The following is a 13,226-nucleotide window of genomic DNA, read 5'->3' as shown; positions in this document are numbered from 1 at the left end:
GGGAAAACTGCTGCCAAGAGACTCTTTGATGATTTCATTCCAAGATTTGGCTAGCCTTTGAGACTCCACCATGACCAGGGGAAAGAATTTGCGAATGAGCTCTTCAAAACATTCCAACAGTTGAGCGGAGTGGGTCGCTCTAGAACAACTCCTTACCATCTTCAGGGGAACCCAGCAGAGCGATTTAATCGTACCCTGTTACAAATGCTGAGGACCATGAAAGAGAAGGAAAAAGAAAGATGGCGAGACCACCTTCCACAAGTCATCCATGCCTACAACTGTACAAGACACGAGGCAACTGGCTTTTCACCATTCTATTTGATGTATGGACGACACCCTCGTCTGCCTGTGGACATCATACTTAGCTTGTCGGTTGATGAAGATGCCACCACCCCTAAAGGGTACGCTAACAAGTGGGCTGTGAGGATGAAAGAAGCGTACAGGTTGGTGTCTGAGAATAGCCAACAATCAAGTTCTCGTGGTAAAAAGTACTATGATCGTCACATGAAAGGTGTGGTGCTTGCGCTGGTGACAGGGTTTTAGTACGAAATCTGAGTCAAAGAGGGGGGCCTGGTAAGTTACGATCATCCTGGGAAGATACAGTCCATGTGGTGAGAGAGTGAATGGGGGATGGACCAGTGTATAAAGTTGCCCCTGAGACCGGCGGAAGCACAGTACAAACACTACACCGCAATCTACTTCATTTGGTTAATGAACTGCCCGTACTTCTACCTCAACTGTCCCTGGACTCGCGAGAGGGTCGAAAGAGAGGTCCAAAACAAAACACCAATGTTCATGTAAACAAACCCCGAAGACGACAGGGAGTGGATGAAAGGGAGTCAGGTGTAGAACAGAGTGGATGGAACTCAAACAGTGAGTCTTCTGATGAAGATGAACCTCGATACTGTCTGATACCAGTCAGGAGGTCACACTCAAACACAGTATAGGGGTAGGGTTCAGAGTAATCAAAATGGGGTGACATCTACTGAGAAGATCGATCATGGCCGAACACTTTTGCAAGAAGGACATTAGTCAATGTCCCTATCTTTGAGAGCACAGCTGGAGTCGAAGGCCAAGATACATGGCAGGAATGTCAGAATCTGGAAGAGGATATGACCACTGACTGGTTGATCCAACAACCATGGAATGTGAACAAGGGGTTGTGGCTCAAGATGGGGATGAAGAAGCTTGTTTTCCATCAGTAAATGTACAACGGAGTAATGAGCCAGTAAGACAGTTTCAAACTCGTAAGTCCAGTCGGACAAGAAAGCCTATTCAGCTCCTCACCGATGACACATTAGGTCAACCTTCTTACCGACCCCAGGCAATGTGTAGTACAGTCACTGTACCAGAGTATCCAGGAAGGTCATTCTGGGGGGGACCAACTGATCCCGTAATGAATCGACCCATGTTTCAACTGGCGTCATATCCCATTCCGCATCAAGACCAACAATACACATAGAAAACCCCAGTGTTTGTATATTGATTGGCGTACAGACTGAACGCTTTGCCGCTTTGCTTTGCTTACGTAACTGGAGTTCAGGAAAAAAAAACAAGTTATGATATTTAGAAAATTTTAGAGTCATTTCCATTTTTTTGTCAGGGAGTGTGTGACCCGAAATGTGTGATCACAATTTTTGTTATTAAAAATATATATTATAGTATTCATATATTTTTTTAATGTAGATAAGATGCTGGTTGCTTTCATTGGGGGCCTGGTTTCGGTGCACGGGAAACACTTATAGTTACATTTATTCAAGTATTTTAAGAATTTAGATATTCTTGTCCTTTCCGTTGTTACGGTCCCATGGCCAGCAGGAGGCGAAGTGGTGCTGTTTGCATCCGGGGACCCTCTTGATTAACAGCGTCGTCAGCACTGATCATTCTGCTGAGCTGCGCTGTACGGAGTGGAAGCAGGTGTCGCCCCTGATCATTTCTACTGTTTTAAAACAGGTTTGTGAGAGTTCAGAGCTCATCTGGGTGTTATTGAACCTCATGGGTGAATGGTGGAATACAAATATAGTTAATTAAGATGTGTATCAGCGAATATAAGGTAATAATATTTTTCCCTTTTACGGACGATCCAAGATGGCGCTCCCTATGTGAGTTCAGTGAACATGTGCATGAGGAAACGTAGTTGTTTAAACTTTGTGGATTTGTTGTTTTGCCTGATGTGATTAGTTATGTTTATATGCAGAATGTTATTCCGTCTTTTCCTCAGCCACTTTTCTTTAATTGGTGTGACGTAGAGTATCGTGAACAAGGTAGAAGGATCAACATTAAACCTCACTTATTTTCAGGAGAATATGAACCTGTTGTATTATGATGAATGCTTAATGAGTAATTATTATATGACGAGAGGACATCATTATTTTTGTTGTAGTATGTGTGTTGTGTATGATGGTAAGAACAGAGAAATGAATGTTTTGTTGTAATGTAAATAATGTCTGCTGACCTGCGCTGTACGGAGTGGAAGCAGGTGTCGCCTCTGATCATTTCTACTGTTTTAAAACAGGCAACTCATCTGTTGCTGGGCCTGGTAACTGAGACCTGTAACATATGCACTGATCACTCTCTGCTCAGGGATGCCTGAGAACATGAATATTTCTCCTGCAACTAACATTCTTACCAGTATAATTAACACTTTACCGAGATTTCTGAAATGTATTTCAGGGGTTTATGAACTATTTTTTTTTCCTGTTCAGAAACCGAGCCTCTCTCGGCCTGAAAACGCGTTTTCTTGTACTGTTCTCTCACTGCTCAGGGATGCCTGAGAACATGAAAATTTAACCTGACTTCACAGCAGAAGCCGTCATTCTCGTAGCTGCAGAACTAATTCAACCTCAGAACGATTTGCGATTTGCGATGCCCTCGCCCCTGGAGCTCGACTTCTCCCCTGAGGAGTGACCATCCGAGCATCGCGCAGTGGAATTGTGTCAACGCTGTCCGCAACCAGCACATAGCGCTTGAGAACATCATTGCGCTCTTTATGAGCTCCGTGGACAGACTCGTCCATCGCAGAACCTCTCTCACTCCACCAGAGATTTTGGAGATTCAACAGTCCGTCGGCGTGGTGCTCTGCTCGTGGCGCCTCCTCCACACACACGCCCGGGGGAACACGTTGCTGGTCGAAGGGGCGGGGTGAGCTCAGCCATCTGGATCATAGCCGCACTGATCCTCGCAGCTCCTCTTGGAGAAACCAGTCGGCTGCCTCACCTCTGCTCCCTCCAAACACGTACGAATAAATCTTTGAATATAAAAGAATGCATCTGTACCAAAGTCTAACTTGAATAAAAAAGAAGATGCATTACATTGGTATCGGGTCTGTTTCCTCTCTGCCCAAAATTAGGGTTTATCACCGCCAAGTTCACCTCCAGTTCCAGTCAGTGCAAACTCCGGCTTCAAAAATGTGTTTTTGTTTGACATCGTCTCAGGAGACGGGGAAGTTTCTGGAGCCAAGAAGTTATGTTTTTCCTTAGCTTCTCCACAATAAGAAGCATAGGCGTCAAATAACTATTTCCCGTCTCTCCCGTCTCGTTCTAGCCAAAAGTCAGGGGAGTTTCAATTCATGCCATTAACTCTTCTTATTCCTCAGACTCACCAGTATTTAGCAGGGGTCGCCACAGGACCGTGAAAGCCACCACTTCAGAGGATCTCACAGTAGGCGCTGCGTGCCAGACCTACTCTGTTCTCAGCTGCCTCACGCGATTTCTGATGCGATGTCTGTGTGTGATTCTGTTCTCTGCAGCCCTCCAAACCTCTCAGAGGCAAGCAGGACATCGTCCTACCTAGTCATCTCTTTCTGAGAATGGGCCGGTCCCTCGGGTGTCCATCTCAGAAGAATTGCAGTGTCAGATCAAGGTACACTGCAAGTTTGGTGGCCCTACTTCCTCTGATGGCTTAGCTGACAAAAGCAAGTCTGTTTTTGAACAACCAGCAGGACTTGAAGTGCCCAGAGGAGTGGGCGCTGTGCACCGACGACCCTGTCATCCTTGACCCTCCCGCGAGGCCGGGTCCTCTCCTGTGCTCAGGTCGCCTGTCTTGAAAGAGTATCTTCTGAATTGAAAGCGCCTGTCTCCTCACCTGCCCATATGGATCGAGAAGATATTCGGTCATTGACACGTCCTTAAATTTCACAGTCAACCCCGAGGTTCTGCGACACCACGTGGACCTGGGTGAACTCAGAGAACCAGCAGTCATGTCTGATGGAGGAGGACTGCGCTCTCCTGTCAAAGGAAGTAATTGAACGAGTGCCAAAGCGATCCAGATACGCTGGGTTTTACTCCAGGTACTTTCTGCCACCCAAAAAGTGGAGACCTGTTCTGCACCTCAGTCTCCTCAACCAATGACCAGACAGCGGTTCCGGAGTACCAGGAGACTCCTGGAGTGCGTCAGAGTGTGAGAGTGGATGACCTCCATAGATCTTGCAGACGCCTACTTCCACAACGCGGTCTCTAGTGTCTTGTGCCTTGCACCTTCGCCAAGTGCGTGAAAGCGGGGCTCGAACCACTAAGGAGACAGGGTCTGCGGATTCTGACGTACTTGGACTACTGGTTGATTCTAGCCAGGTCCAAACAGGAGTCATGAGCACATCGCGCTATTGAGGCAGCGGCCCACGCCTTGGTCTGCCTGGGTCTGCTCAACATGCGGGGTCTACAGAAGTGGTTTGGCGGTCTGCACCCTCACCCGACTCGAGACCACAGACCAGAAGACATTCTTGAGTGTCGGACCTGTCCCGAGAATGAGTCCAGCATGACCCCCAGGAAAATCATGCTCTGACTGGCTTTTCCGGATCCAGCAAGTCCTACAAGTCTTTACAGATGCATCTCTGTCAGGCGGGGGAGGCCACCTGGATCAGATCTGCGTCAGCGGGATCTGGAGCAGTACCGAAGGTCGTCATATGAAGCTGCTGGAACTGTTGGCAGTTTTTAGAGTGTTGGTGGCCCTTTCTCTCCATCTAGTTGGGAATGACGTTATGGTGAGATCAGACAGCTCCACCACAGTGGCCTACATCAACCACCAGGGTGGCGTGAGGTCGTCTGTGCTACACAACCTCGTCACAAAGGTTGATGTACATTTAGCCTCATTGAGGGCTCTGCATGTGCCAGGTGGAGACAATGTGGCAGCAGATGGATTATCTCGGAGACCACTGCCAGATGAGTGGAGTTTATCTCAGGAGATGGCAAACATGATCAGCGAGTTTTTCGGCCACCCAGTGGCTGATGTCTTTGCCAGCAGATAGAGCTTCAAATGTCCTCTCTGGTTCTCTCCTCGTAGATCTGACGACCCTCCACTGGGAGCTGACGCCCTGGCTCATCCAAGGTGGCCAAAAGGCCTCCTGTATGCCTTTCCTCCTCCTTCCCTTAATCTAAAGAGCCCCAGCTCCAGCTGCTATCCGGAGATGTGTCAGATGTGGATCAAAGGCCACTGGGAGTACTCACCATCGAGGTCAGCACTTCTGCAAGCATCAGGAGCCCTGAGGTCTCCCCCAATAATAGAACGACCCCTCAAGGTTTGGCTTCTCCAAGGTTAAAAATCAGTCACTTGCCCCCTGATGTCCAATTGACTCTACAGAACGCTAAAGCTTCGTCAACCCTCAGAGTATACAATGCTAATTGTACATTTTTCCCCGGTGGTGTGGAACCCAGTCAGCCTGCCCAGAATCGGCAACTATTTCTCTCATCCTCTCTTTTCTCCAGCATCTGGTTAACCAAGGTCGGAGCAGCCCTTTCCATGCTACACAATGGTCTGGACTGCCACCCCTTCGGCGAGCATCGTCTAGTGAGCCGTTTCATGAGAGGACTGAAAAGGCTTAGACCAACCTCAAGACCTTTATGTCACTACTCGGACCTGCAGCTGGTACTCAATTCACTCTCCGAAGCCCCTTTTGAGCCACTTGATCAGGCCTCCAAGGAGCGAGTAGCTCTTTTTCGATCAGCCCTGATTGCATCTCTTTTGGAGACGATGACTCGGCGGTATCACTTAGACCCAACCCTGGCACCCAAACGTTCGCACCGAGGATTGAGGAACGTCTGACTCGATGCCCGCAGCACAAGGCGCCCTGAGGTAAGATACCGTTTTCTTACTCAATGTGCTGCTGGGTGAGAGCTGGATGCAGAATTGACCTCACGGTGAAAGAACCAGAGAGTGGGGAGACGGAAATCCACAGAAGTAGTGCCAGCCGACGTGTACACAAAAAACACCAACAAAAAGGCTATTTGATTCTGAGAAGCACTTGCATACCGAGAAGTGCTTGTGTGTTCTCTGAAAGCGCTGTAAATTGAGATGCGCTTGTGAGGTGCAACAAGTTTTAGAAACGTGTATTGTTTGTTTACTGCGCAGGCCTTGATGCCCGAGGTTGGTTTTTCCGGTGAATAACGACGCGGGAGTGTGACTATTTGGATAAGGGACGAAATGAGCCCGTGGCCTCCAGTTTTTGATAAAAACTGGACACCCACTCGTTGCCATGAGCGATGCTCTCAAGGGCTAGCTGATTAACGTTTAAGGCTTCCATACCGACAAGCTAGGCGTGGCCTATAATGTATATACGAAAATATTTTATATTTTCTAGTTTCCTTTAGAGATCTTCACTCTTCCACGTCAAGATCTCTAAAAGAATACCACAGATGAGAATCTGGTGGAGACAACCTGTGACAAGTTGTAGAAAAATACAAGCGCCCAGTCATTGTGAAACCAGGTCGTGAGATCCTGAATAAACGACAGCACACTCACTAGGGGCTCATAATCAATGATGCTATTATTACTATGAACAAATGCTGCATATAAAGAGCAGGACAGAGACCTCCACTTAGACTAAGGACAGACGAACTGTGTGTGTATGTGTGTGCAGTCATGACGTGTGTGACAGTGTGTGTACCTGCGTGAAGTTTAAAACGTTTATCTACCTCAACTGCGTAGAACTCTCATGCCACAGAACGGAGAGAGCTGTGTGGGTATATGTGTATGGCCATGATGTGTGGGTGATATTGTTTTTTGATATTATTGACATTGGGTGTTGTGGATTGAAGTGTCGAAGTCTACCTTTTAGACTAGGTTGAAAGTAAGATCAGACGCAATTAGATTTGTGCAGTTGTTGCAGACATCTGGAGGGAACGCACTGCCTCCGCTATTCGACCCACATATGTGTGAAATCATGGAGGTGAGGATCGAAGACTACAAGGCAAAAGATCACAGCAAGAAACGTGAGGAAAAGAGAAAATATGAACACAACATTATAAACATGTTCAAAATGGAAGGACAACGCTACAGAAGAAACATCAGAGAAGGATTGATGGAACAAAAAAAGACGCAAGCAACATCTGTTAAGAGCAACAACAACAACAAAGGCTGCCCAGACACCCCTGGATTATATCCATCACTCGTGGGAACAGTGAAGATTAATGGAGACTTCAAGTACGATGACACAGATGATGAAGACGCATGTGATGACAAAACTGGAATGTCAGCATCCAAACACAGAGATACCCCGAATCAATTTCCACCGGAAGAGGGCAGAGTGCTGAGTCCTGAACACCAGCCCATCCCAAAGCACTGCAGTACCCAGAGGAAAACAGATGGGGAAGTGAAATCATCAATCCTGGACTGCTACGCCGAACGAAATGAAACACTGAGAGGGAAGATCGGTGGCGAGTCATACTGGACTCAGCTAGACCATGTGGGTGTCGACCCTGAACGCAGAACAAACCAAACAATAATCGAAGAAATCGAGATGGAGTTGGATGAGAAACATGACAAGCTGGGTGAAACAAAGACAAGACAGCAGGGGGCGAGTGGAGCTGGAAGGGTTGACCTGAGATACCGACCAAACAACAAGCCGCCGGACAGATACACAGACCCTGGTCAGTTTCCTATTCTGATCAAGGGTAACAAAGGTCACTATATCCCGTGGCAAACGCTCAACCTTGCAGGACTGATTGCCCGACTGCCAGATATCCACGAAGGAGCTGGAAAATGGATCAGGAAGTTTGAGGACGAGACTGTTGGCAAGATGTTGGCCCTTGGCGACATCAAAGCTGTGTTGGCTAACAGTTTGGGTGCAAGCGCGATGGAGAACCTCCTACGTCACAGTGGAAATGTCTGGATGATAGACATGATGGCCGACGGGACCGAGTTCAATCCATACCGGCCAATGCTATGGAGAGTGTTGAGAGGTGAATTCCCATCCAAGATTGACCCAAAGGCACTGAAAGGAGAACCACTTGGAGAGAACAAGAACCCAGCTGCGTACATAAGCAGGCAACTGAAGAGATGGAAACAAGAGACAGAGGAGGAAGCCGAAAACAGTCCTCTGCTATCAACTCTGTTCCGCACCTATGTCATTGAAGCCCTGCCACAACAAGTACAGAGCAAGCTGGAAGACGTCGTGGGGTTGACATCCATGCCTCACAGAGAATTCCGCGACCACGTTGTACACGCCATCGAGAGACACCGGAGAGATGAGCAAAGACAAGATGAACAAGAGAGGGCTCAACAAAGAAAGCTCACTCAACTGCAGCTCACAGATCTCCAGAGCAGATTGAAGACAAAGACTCAAGCCGTCGTGATGGATCAAGGTGCCACCATTGGGTCAACACCACCGCCACAGCCACCAACACCAGCAACACAGCCAACAGCGCCACCCATCCAACAGCCACCGGTTGCAAATGCCTATCAACAACAGCCGTTCGGGCGACGACCCACACAAATGAGACAGTCTCAATTTCGAACTTGGGGAAGAGGCATGACAAGGCCATCAAAAATGCAAGGCCCCCCAGGACTATGTTGGAGCTGTGGTGAACCTGGTCACCTAGCCCGCAACTGCCAAATGACCGGCCCCGGAATGCCAGAGGCACAGACGCAGCCCATACAACAAAGAGGACCAGCATACCCCTGGGCAGGTGCAAATTATGGATATTAGCGGGGCCCAGAGAATCCTACCGGGGAGGGCCAGCTTTCAAGCCAAACAGGAGAAGCTGGCAGAGAACCAATCATTCAAGTGAAATTGGAGGACAGGCAAGTTCCAATGTTAATCGATACTGGAGCCACTTACACCTGCGTGAGTCCAAAGTATGCCACCCACCTCCCCATGTCCGACAAGTATGTCCAAACAGTAGGATTCTCGGGATTAAAACAAACCATTCCAATGACAGTTCCAGTGAGACTTGCCACCGATGTGGGTGAAGTCCAAATACCCAGTTCTAGTATAAGACAAAACCCCTGTCAATCTGCTGGGAAGAGATGCACTGTGCAAATTGAAAATCAACATCTGGTGCACACCAGAGGGAGTGTACATTGACAAGAGTGGAGTAGACCACCAAATGCTCCAACAGACAAAAGGTGCAAAAGTGTACTGGTTAGGGGATGTCCAGGAACCAACAACACACACGTTCAAAACTTGGGAACTGTACATCCAAGCACAGATTCCAAAAGCCAGAAAACCTGCCTCGGACTATCACTGCACAATGTATTATGATCCGCAGAAAACAATGTACGAAAAAACATCAAGACATCAATAGGGCATATTCCAGTCCCAGAAGGTCCATTTAAACATCTTGTGATTGATTACGTTGACATGATAAAAATGGTTCAAGGGAAACGTTACATGTTGGTGGTAATTGATCGGTTTAGCCGCTGGGTTGAAGCAGCACCATCTAAAGACTTGAGTGCTGAAACAGTAATCAAATTCCTGACCAGAGAAATCATTCCTCGATTTGGCATTCCGTCAGAAATAAGCTCAGACAACGGTGCTGCATTTGTACAAAAGGTTGTGAAGGGCATCTTGCAGCAACTTCGAATCAAACAACGATTGGGTGCCGTTTGTCACCCCCAGAGTCAGGGAATGGTGGAGAGGATAAATGGAACTCTGAAAGCGAAACTGAACAAGATCTGTGCAAGCACGAAGCTAAACTGGGTTGATGCGTTACCATTAGCACTGATGAGTTATCGCATGCAAACTCATCGAAGCACACATTTGACACCACATGAGATGTTGACGGGACGGCCGATGCCAGCACCATATTTGAGGGGACCCTACAAGGGGCCTCCACTTGAGCAACTACAATCTGAACTTAGAAGTTATATGAAGCAATTAACTTCTATCCATAAGACTATCTATCTGCAGGAGAGAAAATGGGAGCTTGAGGCCGATCGTGAGGTCGGGCATTTGGTGGTTCCCGGCGACCAGGTGTATATCAAGGTCTTCCGAAGGAAGTGGCACCAGCCGAGACGTGAAGGTCCATACACCGTGGTCCGAGCAACACCAACAGCTGTCCAAGTCGAAGGCAGCGCCACTTGGTACCATCTGAGCCATTGTACAAAGGCACAAGGCCCCACAACCAAACATCAAAGAAAACAGGGCAGTGAAGTCAATGATTTAGATAGTCAAAATGTTGATGACAAGGCTTGCTGTGATAATAAGTTGTCTGATTTGGTTGTCACCAGGAGACGAGCTCGCGCAGCGACGGACGGGAACCACGAGACCGGAGCAGCCGACCAAAGTCCAGACCGTGACACCGAAGTTCCAGCTAAAAAACTCCAGCAGAACAGCGACTCAGCTAAGTACGATGCGATCACCTGTTGTGTGAAACATGCCCAGAAACACCAACCAAGCGTATTGGTGCAGGACAGGCGGAGTAAAAGTGGGATCCAGGTCAGAGGTCAGGGAGCTCTAGGTAAAACACTGTTTGCCAAACTTGGAACCACACCACAGTCAAAAAAAGGAAAAGAAGATGACCGTCCAGTTTTGACCACCACTAGTCCTATCTGTAATAAAACCACATGTCCAGTCTCAGACTCAACCAATCGTTACGTCCTGAATGTAACCACTAGTTTAACTCTGTCCCAAAAAGTCAAGATCCAAATTCCAGAACAATCTATGTATGGTGGGATGGTTGGAAGAGGAATTAACATCATTGAAAAAACAGCATCTGGCAGTCCAAATATGATCTGTGGTTGGGAAGTAATAAGGTCTAAGGAACGGGTAATGGGTGACCCAGAGTGTGATCTGTCGTTGGAGAAAAATCTCACAAAATGGACATTGGGGATTAGGGCAAATAGATTGAAGCCAGGGAAAATATACAAAGTTGAATTTATTATGTATTTTCCACATGGGAAGGTATTGGACACAGTCATGACAACTCCTTTTGAGGGGTTTCCGAGAGAACTGACAGAGATACCCGAGGTTATAAAACCACGCAGTTCTGATGCGCAAGATCCTGATTTTTATGATTCATATGATGAGTGGGACTCAGTCAACATGTCAGAGGACGAGGAACTCAAGACAGTGAAATTCAAACCACAGCAAAGAAGCTTTAGACTCACAGAAGATCGACTATGGGATCTAGCCCAGAAAAATGAGTGGTACAAATGGGTTAGTTATACTGCTAAAGAAATGACGCAGGTTGAATGTTTAATTTGTACACCAACACCAATGGAACTTCCTACTGTAATTCCTAAAAAGTACACAGCAGAAGAATGTGCTCGAACTCAAAGGGAGCAATGCAAACAGGGAAATTTTGCAATCATGACACAAGACAACTCATTACTCAAACTTCCCATGTGTGGTTTAAACTGCAGATTTTTATATGGATCAAAAGAAGGGCGTAAGATGTTGGACAACCAGGACAGTATAGTGCGTGAAAGATGTGAAGATTTTGAGATACAAACAACTCAAAAGGAGCCGCCAGTAGATTATAAGGTAAATGAACTTCTAGAATATGAATGTTTTGCTAGTGGAGGATACCAGCATTTTCCTCTAGCAAGACATGTGGGCAACACAACAGTTAATTGTAATGTGACATGGGTCATGTCATGGTTCCCGCAAGCAAGAATGAATCCTAAATTCCCCACTAAACCAGTGTGGTTTGAAAATCCAATTGAATTAAGTCAAACCTGTGAAAACATAACAATGAGCATTCCGCTGGTTCATTTGTATGAAGCGCAGACCGTTGCTATTGCTGATAGCTATTGGATGTGTGGAGACAATATCTTACTCAATGCGCTGCCATCCGACTGGGTGGGGTTATGTGCATTGGTTCGACTCAGGATGCCAACAACATTCATATATGGAGATGTAAGTTCAATGTTAAGGATGAGAGGTGAGTTGAACTCAGACAGGCAAAAAAGAGGAATCAGTCTTCACAAAGACATCTATATAAATTTCGCAGACTCACCTCGAGGTGTTCCACAGGAGTTTAAAGCATTAGATGAAGCTAGAGCAGGATTAGAATCAATACTCCCTTGGGTACAAATTAATAAGAATGTGGATTGAATTAATTATATTTACTATGATGCGCAGAGATACACAAACCATACTTATGAAATACTTAAACTACTGGGAGAACAACTGCATGAAACTGGTAAAATGGTGTTACAAAATCATCAGGTGTTAGATTGGTTATTAGCAGAAAAAGGTGGTGTGTGTCACATGTTTGGAGATCAGTGTTGCACTTACATTCCTAACAACACCGCGCCTGATGGAACATTTGCCATTGCAATGGATAAACTTAGAGATTTAAAAAATGAGATAAAAGAGCATGCAGGGGCTAAAAGTTGGGCCTGGGATTGGTTAGATGGACATCTAGTTAAATGGGGAGCATTTTTTGCAGAAGTGGGGACTACTGCTGCATTCATACTAATTGTCATTTTCCTTCTGGCATGTTGCATCGTACCCATGATGAGGAAACTGTGTCTGCGAATGATCGAGAAGCAGTTAGCAGTCACGACGGGACTTTGGAACGCACAGATGCTGAACATGATGCCTGCTGAACAACTGGCTCTCGTGGTGACTGAGAGACCACATCTGTACCCATCACCTGATTAATTGGAGGACTCTCATCATACTCCAGACGTGACTGAAGAAGGAGGTGTTGTTATGATTACATTACAAATGTGTTTAAATCATGATCTTATGTTTCTTTGCTGGTATAATTACTTGATTATTGTTTAAAAAAAAAAAAAAAAAAGGGGGGGGAAGTCTCACCTATGACAAGAAGCAACAAAAGCGAAAATAGACTTCCAGAAAAAAAGAGAATACCATTTAGGTAGTAACATTTTTTATTGTTTGGTGTTCATTATGTTTCATTGTCCTGTAATATGATTGCATAACCATGTGTTCTAATTCATCATATTGTTTATGTTCACACATTGTTTTTGGTTAATTTTGTGTTCAATCTATGTGTTCGGGTTTTACAAATTCAAAATGATTTCAAGAAAGTTCAAATTAGTTC

Source organism: Synchiropus splendidus, chromosome 13 (assembly GCF_027744825.2).
Source record: "Synchiropus splendidus isolate RoL2022-P1 chromosome 13, RoL_Sspl_1.0, whole genome shotgun sequence".
Lineage (NCBI taxonomy): Eukaryota > Metazoa > Chordata > Actinopteri > Syngnathiformes > Callionymidae > Synchiropus > Synchiropus splendidus.
The sequence above is the reverse complement of the archived record's forward strand: the minus strand, read 5'-3'. Positions refer to the sequence as shown.